Source organism: Pipistrellus kuhlii, unplaced genomic scaffold (assembly GCF_014108245.1).
Source record: "Pipistrellus kuhlii isolate mPipKuh1 unplaced genomic scaffold, mPipKuh1.p scaffold_m20_p_13, whole genome shotgun sequence".
Lineage (NCBI taxonomy): Eukaryota > Metazoa > Chordata > Mammalia > Chiroptera > Vespertilionidae > Pipistrellus > Pipistrellus kuhlii.
The window spans coordinates 50,319,395-50,326,914 of NW_023425438.1; the positions used below are offsets into that span (position 1 = coordinate 50,319,395).

The 7,520-nt window shown below is 46.9% G+C and overlaps 1 long non-coding RNA gene across 1 annotated transcript; it reads left to right on the plus strand.

The window, feature by feature from the left end:
• The first annotated feature begins 1,785 nt into the window (after window positions 1-1,785).
• On the plus strand, window positions 1,786-2,402 carry LOC123652262. The gene is made up of 2 exons (XR_006741494.1): window positions 1,786-1,894; window positions 2,370-2,402. It is a non-coding gene; the product is annotated as an uncharacterized LOC123652262 (long non-coding RNA).
• Window positions 2,403-7,520: the final 5,118 nt, after the last annotated feature.

The following is a 7,520-nucleotide window of genomic DNA, read 5'->3' on the forward strand; positions in this document are numbered from 1 at the left end:
AGAAGTCTTTGGGTGGAGTTGGATGAACTGGAGCCTACAGAGGCACAGTGGGAAGGTGAGGGGACTGTAGTCTGGGAAGAGGATTGTGTGTGGGGGTTGGGGGATGGGATGTTTCATGGGACAGTCTTCCATTAAAGATAGTCACATCTTTCCTGTGTGTGGAAATGCACGGGAAAGTGAGGCATGTGCAAGTACCTGTCTCTTTAACCTGCTCTACAACCACTTAAAGAGCTCAAGCACACCCAAGAGCCAGAGGAAGTGCCCGCTCCTGGGCTAGAGCCCAATCCGGGTGTGATAGTGCTGGAGCCTTCTGGACCACCAGCTGTGATCCGAGAGCCAGCTCCATCCCCAACAACCGACTACCCCGTGGCTGTGACCCTTAAGCACCATAGAAGGGAAGAGAAGCTTGGCCTCCTGACCTTCCCTCCAAGACTGGTGGCTGAGCAAATAACAGCGATGGATGCAGTGAGTCTTGGTCTTTCAAGGTGGGAGGGACAGGACTTTCCTCTGCCCTTGGCTGCCCAACCTGCCTTTCCCTGATCTCAACTCCTATGATCTTGATGCAAATCGCAGCTCAATCACTTTACCACCCATGGGTCCTTGACAACTTTCTCAACCCCCAAGCATTGCTGTCCAGCCAACTCTGTGGGCTGTGGAGGTGGGCACCCCAGGCCCTGCTGCACAGCGTGGCTGTGCAGATTAAATGAGGGAGAGGAGACAGAAAGCTGGGTGGGGCGTGGCCAGGATTGTGGGGAGGGGAGCTCTCTGTGTGCAGCCAGATCCATGGGTCACCCATCTATGAGTCCATAGGCTCACCAGTCTCAGCATTTATCAGACCCATGATGTGTATTTAACACTAAGTGACACAAACAGCTGTGGTTATAGCTGTCACAAGGGAATGTGCACTGAATGGGGAATTATTCCAGAGGGATGTCAGATGATGAAAGATGCCCTTTTGGGGTGAGCAAACATAAGCCACTTCCTGGAGCTTGGAGTCCCTGAGGATGGGCTGGAGGGAGATACTCCTGACCTTTCCCCCACCCGTCTTGGGCCATGGATCATCCAGTGCTTGGTGCCCAGGGTGGACAGAGAATGAATCTCATGGACTCCAAGGCTCAGGCAAATCCTCAGCTTCCTGAGCTTCAGTTTTGACTAGTGTCTCTTTCAGGGACTGGGAACCCTGAACTGGGTGGTGGCAGGGCTGGGTGACACTCCCCTTTCTTCTCAGGAGCTGTTCAAGAAGGTGCTGCCACACCAGTGCCTGGGCTCTGTCTGGTCACAGAGGACTAAGCCTAGAAAGGCGCACATGGTATCCACTGTCAGTGCCACTGTCTTACAATTCAACCTCGTGGCTACTTGTGTGATCACCACCTGCCTTGGGGACCCAAGCATGACGGCCCAAGTCAGGGCCAAAGTGGTGGAGCACTGGATTAAGGTGGCCAAGGTATGTTAGGGGAGGCGCACCAGCATCCCTGTGAGGGTCCGTGAAAAATGCCTCTGCTGCCCAGACAGCTGTCTGGACTGAGGACTGAGATCAGAGCCCCAGCACAGCCTCCACGTACCTTCTGCCAGGCTCACTCAGATTTTGTCTCCCCCGTCCCTGTGCTGGGAGGTTCACTTCGTTCTTGGCTCCTTCCTTGATTTGATTTGGGATATTCCTCATTCTGAGAGTTGGTATTTGGGTGCTAAATGTGCCCACCCTGAGCATCTGTCCTATCAAGAGGAGCAGCCAATCTAAGGTGCCTGAAGCGACAGCACATGTCTCACAGCACATGTCTCCTCTTCCCCAGGAGTGCAGGACCCTGAGGAACTTTTCCTCCGTGCGCGCCATCCTGGCCGCTCTGCAGAGCGTGTCCATTCATCGACTGCAGGAGACTTGGGGGAAAGTTTCCAGGTGTGTAGGCCTCTCCCATCACAGCAAGCCTGCTAATGTGTCTCCCATATGTCTCCCAGTGTCCCCTCACCTCCTGGGAGGCAGCCAACCCTAGGGACAAAGACTGGTCTTGTGGGCCGGGTCTCTAAGGCTCTCTGGCTCCTCAGGCCACTAACTCTTCTTCAGGAGTCAGTCTCCTTCAATGCCAGACACTGCATTGATCCAAATGGGAGATTTTCATGTTTTCAGTACCAGAACCCTATGCCCAGTTGAAACCCAAACTGATCAAAACAGAACTTCTCCTTCTATTTGGAAAAGGAGCCCAGAGACCACCATGAGAGTCCTACCCCAGTCCCACGGAAACCCTCCTGCTGAGAGGAACCTAGAAATACCCTCACCAAGGCAGTACGAAACATGAGATTGTTTAAAGGAATTTGCTGTTAACCTTTCTCGCCAATTTTTCCTAATCATGTCTTTCCTCCTTCCATCTCTCCAGGAGGCACACAGTTACCTTTAAAAAACTGTTCAAAGAGGACAACTCCCGAAGCAGGGAACAGTTCATCAAGGTAGAGTGAGCCTGGACATCTGTAGAGAGGAGGCCAAGAGGGATGGGGAGACTGCACAGGCTGTAGCTTTGGTAGTTTGTCACTTAAAGGTTCCCTGGAAATGTTCACCCTCTAGGTCCCAATTACCAGGAAGAGGGATCTCCTTGGTCCATGTGCAGGTGGAACAAAAGAGCTGCTTGGCCTCAGGTCCCACTGGCTGGATCAGAGACAGAGGGGTGTGCTCTCTGAGACTTCCTACTGGGCCCCTATAGCACTCGCTGCCAGTCAGTCCCCTCCTGATTGGCATGCAGGGGTGACCATCTGTGCTGCTGGCCTCACAAAGTGGTCACGATTTCAGGACAGGAAAGATCTGTGCAGAGCTCCCTGCCCTGTCCTACCTGGAGGGCTGAGTGTGAGAACAATGATGACAGGAATGACACTGAGTCCTCAGGAGAATCTGTGAGCTAGGTGGAAGTTACCCGCTTTCAGAGGATGGATGGGTTAGGGAGGTCAGGCCCAGGCCTTGGTCAATCACACCGAGTGAGCATTGTAGCTGGGAGGCATCCAGAATCAGAGCATGCTGGAGTCAGTGTGGCACTGGTACCAGCTGACTTGGGTCAGATGTCCAGGGTGTGAGGTCAGGAGTGGTGGGGAAGTGGGGTGAGGTGAGCATGAGCTCAATGACTCTGCCATCCACCCTGGTGGAATCAGTCCTCCAGGTTTGCCTCTATGATGTTCTGCCTCCGAAGATCCAGGAAGGGGCTGCACAAGAAGGTGAGTGAGCCTGTCTGGGGAATGCTCCGTGGTCAGAGCAGAGGGTGTTTGTGCTCCCCACTGGAGGCCTCCAAGTTAAGAGAGGGAGATTTTCTTCCTCCAGCCCCATCTCCTGTGCCCACAGAACCTAAAACCCTCCCTCAGACGTGACCAGGAGGAGGGCCTGGGGTAGCTGAGTGTAGGATGCACATGGGCGTAGGTATTGCCCAAATGAGATCCTGGGAGGTGATCAAGAGGGGTTCCTGCAGATGAGGGAGGAAGCAATTGAGTGGAGGCCCTTAGGCACCTGGGCTATTTCACATGAGAACCCTGAGTTGGTCGGGTGGCTGAGAGTGAGAGGCTTTCAGGAGAGGGTCAGTGGGCACCTGAGTGAAGGGGCTGATCCCACCCTCACCCTGTTTGCCCAGTGTGTTCCCTTCCTGGGAGAATACTTGACTCTTCTGCACAGGATGGATGCAAGCATGAAGGATGATCTGCAGGTTGGTAACTGGGGCCTGAGCTGGGGTGACCAGGATTCATCTTGGGGGACAGAAAGCCCCATACTGAGCCCTTACTGAGTTCTCAGCACAGTCTCCCCTTGGAGCTGGAGCAACAGGCTCATCATAGCAACATGTTACACCTCCTCTGGAGCCAGAACCTAGCCTTGATCCAAGTTCTGTCTTTTCCAGTTTCCCAACCCCTCCTGGGTCTTGGTGGTAGTGTAACATGCAAAAGATGGGCACAAGGGTTTCTTTCTGATGGACCTTAGATGTCTGCCTTTTAGGGGGAGTCAGATCAAAATAGAAAAAAAAGCAAAGAAAAGAAAACCTGAGCTGCTTGGCACCTCCTGAGGAGCAGGGTAGGGGAGTGAGAATCAGACGCCCTGGCCAGCACACGTAGGGGCTTCACCTCCTGCATCTTCCATTTATTGGGAGATTTTGATAACGGAATGGGGAGAACCCTCCATTTGATGGCTGAGGGCATGGGAGTGGCATCAAAGATAACCTTCTAGAGGAAAGGCTGTTGATGGACATCTCAGTATAGGAAGGGTCTGGGTGGAATTAGGTGGAAGCAGGATGCCCCTGTGTTCAAAGATTGAGAGCTGTGCCCCTGCTCCACTCTGCACTCGCACTGAGGCAGTATCTGCATCCTCTCCTTCCCTCTGGCCCCAGGTGGACAAAATACTGCAGGAAATAGTGGTGCTGCAGGAGGCTGCCCAGAAGTATAAAATACAACCTGAGAACAACTTCCAGGCCTGGTTCTGGGCCCTGAAGCGGCTCAGTGAGCATGAGAGGTGAGGCCGGGCAGGAGTTGGGCAAGGGCAGGAGTGGACGCTTTCTGCTGGTCAGTCCAGAGAACCATTGTCCATGGCTCCCTGATCCTGCACAGACCTTGCTGTGTAGCAATTCCTGGGGCTCCTGACCCTGGGAGGGACAGCAGAGGCCTGGGAGCTCACAGGTGCCACTCTGTCCTGCAGTTACATCCGGTCCTGCCAGCTGGAGCCACAGTCGTAGGAAAGTATTCTGGACCTTAGAGACTCAATGTGAACTATACCTATTTCTCTCTCTCTCTCTATATATATATATAGTTATAATCCCATGTAAATATACCTTTTACAGTAGTTATAACTACATTTTTATTACGTTTATGTTTTGTAAAATATTTACCAATATTAAAATTATTTCTGCAAAATGATATCTTCCAGTATCTTTTTTCCTGCTTCATGATAAATTATATAATTTGCCCATAGTTAATGGACTTAAAATTATTTTCTTCTCTATTTTATGAATAACTCTTTGATGATAACTGTTGTATAGGTACCTCTGAACATTTATTGAATTCATTTTGAATCATTTCCTGCAAATAAAATTTGTTTCACAAAAGCACATTTGATATTTTAGTAAGTATGCATTTTGAATCATTTCATCAAATTTGGGAACTCTTCAGCTTAGTAGATTGGGTTAAGAGGAATTCATTCCCTGGCCCCTTTCTGAGGTCTGTGTTGAGCACCTCCTATGGGCCAGGCACTAGAAGCACAGTGCTCAAGGAAACAGAATGTCTTGATGGCATGTTTGTATGAAAGAGTCAAAGCAGCCAGCATGTGCATACAGTGAAATCAGAATGCATGCTCTGAACAAACAGTAAAGCAGAGAAAGAGATAAAAGCTTAAGAGGTAATGTTGTGTGTAGGATGTTGTGAACGTTTGTGGGATGGAGGTGATAGTTGAGGCTGCTTTGGGCATATGCATAGATGACCAGCAACGTGGAAACATCCCAGCTGAGCCTCCACTTTGGGCTCTGGTTGCAAAGTGCTCTAGGTAACTCCTGATCTGAGGGAGAAGGTGTATCCAGCCTCATTCTTCACTGAAGGGAGGACAGAGCACCCAGCCCCTAGCCTGTCCAGACCCCTTACCATGAATTAACCTTTCATTGTGGTACCTATGGTGAAGACTTAGTAATTACAGGCCTGGGAATTACACAGCACACCTAGGGCCACACAGCAAGGTATTTAGGAGGTAAGAGGATAGAAAGGGGAAAGAGAAGAACTAGAGAAACATTTGAAATAAGGTAAGAAATGGAATGTGCAAGACTAAAAGCAGGAAAACAAAAATGTAAAGATAAGGTAAAGGGAACTTGTAAAGCATTTCATACTAACAATGAAAATGTTTAACAGCTGAAACAATGTAGGGAGTTGTGACTTTTCATAGCACATTAAAATAGTTGTTTTTCTTAAACTATGTAAGAATGAGATGTTAAAGAGAAGAAAATGTAAACATGAAGGCACTGAGTAGCAAGAAGATGCCCTCACATTCCCCAAATAGAAAAATGGCGAGATGAGGTTGAATACAGTGGAAATAGGAATAAATGTAAAATAGTAGAGAGCAAGGCCATTCACAGTTCTATAATCTTGCTGAGATACCAATAAAGCAAAATAGACCAATATAGAAAGAAGAAAAGGTATGTGGGAATGAAATAGGAAACAAAAGAGATATTTGTGTTCTGTTAATCTTCTGATATATATGTCCAATTAATTGAGTGTATCTGTCTCTGAGTCACTTGTCTTGCCACAATGCAATTTGATGGCCATGCATGGGATTGTTTTCTACAAGTATTATTTGGTTGAGAAACTATTACCCAACAGTTAGGGAAAATGTAACCTGCTTGGCTTTCCAGGAAGATTATTCTGGACAAACATCTTTATCCCCATCTTCAATGCTTAATACACAAACAATTGATAATCTTAGACCAATATTTTCATCTTTACAATAAAAAATTGGACTAGATACTATTTTCAGTTCAAAAGTAGGTTTTTTCATAATAAAAATAAGTCATGAGAATAGGTAGGAAAGAGCAAGAATTAAAGTAAGTGAAAATCACCCACATACTAAATTGAAGATAAGTATTCATACTTTTATATGTCTTTTCAGATATTCTAAACATAGGTAAATAATACACTCCACAATTTAAAAGCATGTTATATTTCTGTTTGCTAATATGTCTACATCTAATGTGAAAAATATTTCTTCCTGGCCGGTATGGCAAGGTAGTTATGTTCCTGGGAAAAGCCAGGTTGGGCCCAGGCTGCCCAACGCTGTGTCCAATAATTCAGAAGGTTGAATCATATTAGGTGTCTACTGGGAAGGCTAGCCACCTAGAAGACTGAGCTCTTACAAGCATCAAATCCTGTCTCCTCAGCAAGGCACAGGGGATAAGTTTATACAGAAAAAGGGGGTAGGGTGAGGCAGATCTGGAGGTCTGTAGATTTCAGCTATTGTCCTTTAGTCCTCAAGTGATGAGATGATGTTGATGAGATAAAATCTTGAATCATGGTGGGTTGATCTGAATCTGCTTATTGGTTCTGCTTGCTGGATTCATAGATAAGTCAACTCTTCAATTGCTTTGCAAAGGCCTTGAAAAGGAAACTTTAAGAAAAATTTAACCCCCTGTTCATATATGAGAAATTTAACCCTGTATTCACATAAGTATTTGTGTTCTAAGATTTAAAAACATGATTAAATTTCAGATTAATTCAGGTCCTCAATCTATCAGATTATAGGTCCCCTTCATCATTCCTCCTTCTCTGATAAGGTTGATATCTTCAACCTTATGCTATATTTAATTTTATTTTTAAATTCATTATATTGCTATAGCGCCACTAATTTCACCTCTGCTATGAGGAGATTACCCCTGTTAAGTCTGATGACTGGAAAGGACCAAACAAATTCTGTGTGAGTTTATGTTAGATTCATTAATCTGATTAGATTTATAATTGAGTATAACTACAATTTCTTTTTGAGATATCTCTTCAAGTTTCATAAACCTTTCTTTACAAACCTTACAGAAACAACC